At 45.2% G+C, this 1,797-nt stretch overlaps 1 non-coding gene across 1 annotated transcript; it reads right to left on the reverse strand.

The window, feature by feature from the left end:
• Positions 1 to 1,267: 1,267 nt before the first annotated feature.
• Trnas-cga (transfer RNA serine (anticodon CGA)) lies at positions 1,268 to 1,342 on the reverse strand. The gene has a single exon. It is a non-coding gene; the product is annotated as a tRNA-Ser (tRNA).
• Positions 1,343 to 1,797: the final 455 nt, after the last annotated feature.

Here is a 1,797-nt window from a genome sequence, read left to right on the forward strand (position 1 = left end):
TATAACGTAACTATCCGGCGAACGGTCCGGACGCTTGGATGATGTCGTCCAGGATACCGCGCAGCATACATAGCGCACGCCCGTTGGGCATTTTGGTCACAATAGCCATACATCAACACGATATCAACCTTTTCCGCAATTGGTAAACGGTCCATTTTTACACGGGTAATGTATCACTAAGCAAATGCCGTCCGCACTGGCGGAATATTAACTGATACCACGTACTTATATGTTTGTGACTATTACAGCGCCATCTATCACAAAGAGTAAAAAGTGGTCCAACTAAAACGTTCATGTTCCTTTACGTACTACACGAATATGTAATAAAAATGGGGGTTCCTATTTAAAAAAGCGCAGTTGATATCCGTTTGACCTATGGCAGCGCCATCTAGCGGGGCAACCATAGCTCCATCTGGTTTCCCCCTTCAAGCTAGACAAGTTTAGTTCTTTGTAGTTTTTTCGTTTGATGCTTATTTCGTGAGATATTTGACCCGGTCACTATCAATGGAGCACCCTGTATATGCAAGGATAAGAAAATACATACCCATGATTACAGTACACGTAGTGCCCAGAATTCCACTGTACGAACTGCCTTATCATTGGGGACAACCTGATCGTCTATAGTGATAGGTTCTACCAGTTCCCTGCAGTTTAGCTGGTGCTGGTGGTCTTGAGGTTCACCAAATTCACATAGTTCTTCCTCCGAGATGTATCCCCGCTTCTTCATGTTTACTTTCCACCGAGATACTCCAGTTCTCAGTCTATTGAGGACCTTCCATGTCTGATCAAGTTCTTTGGGGTCATCGCAGTATTCTTCTAATGATGAACTACGCCAGAGTTGTATTCTACGCATTGCAGGTGGTGTCGGTATTGGTTGTGTTGTCTGCAGAAACATTTTCTCGATTTCAGTCTTGACGACTTATGTTCATGTCCAAATTGGGGATATCTTGATCTGCCATCTGCTTTTTTTTTCAGCTGCAGTTCGGATATTTGGAGGTACTACGCCCAAGACATAGCAGATTATGTTAACCAGGGTTGCCCGCAGGCAGTCTTCCAAAATGCATGCTGTCTCATTTAGGGCAATATTTACCTGTTTGGCATGGCTGGAGTTCTGCCACACAGTTTCAAGAAGCATTATTAACAATCTATGTATATTCTTCAAATTAAATTAATTATAGATCAAAGAAAGGTTTTTAAGTCAGAATGAGATTTTCACTCTGCAGCGGAAAGTACGCTGATATTCAACTTCCTGGCAGATTAAAACTGTGTGCCAGGCCGAGACTCGAACTCGGGACCTTTGCCTTTCGCGGGCAAGTGCTCTACCAACTGAGCTACCCAAGCACAACTCACGCCGCGTCCTCACGGATTTACTTCCGCCAGTACCTCGTCTCCTACCTTCCAAATTTTACAGAAGCTCTCCTGCGAACCTTGCAGAACTAGCACTCCTGAAAGAAAGGATATTGCGGAGACATGGCTTAGCCACAGCCTGGGGGATGTTTCTAGGAGGGCTTCTGTAAAGTTTGGAAGGTAGGAGACGTGGTACTGGCAGACGTAAAGCTGTGAGGAGGTGGCGCAAGTCGTGCTTGGGTAGCTCAGTTGGTAGAGCACTTGCCCGCGAAAGGCAAAGGTCCCGAATTCGAGTCTCGGCCCGGCACACAGTTTTAATCTCCCAGGAAGTTTCAGGTTTTTAAGTATTCATTTTCCTCGCCCTCCATACCGGGGAAGTGAGGCGATATATTTGGAACGGGGAGTAATCAAAACATTTGATTCAAACTTAAGGACCCTTTGCCATGTAAG

The sequence above is a fragment of the Schistocerca cancellata genome, chromosome 7 (assembly GCF_023864275.1).
Source record: "Schistocerca cancellata isolate TAMUIC-IGC-003103 chromosome 7, iqSchCanc2.1, whole genome shotgun sequence".
Taxonomy (NCBI): Eukaryota; Metazoa; Arthropoda; class Insecta; order Orthoptera; family Acrididae; genus Schistocerca; species Schistocerca cancellata.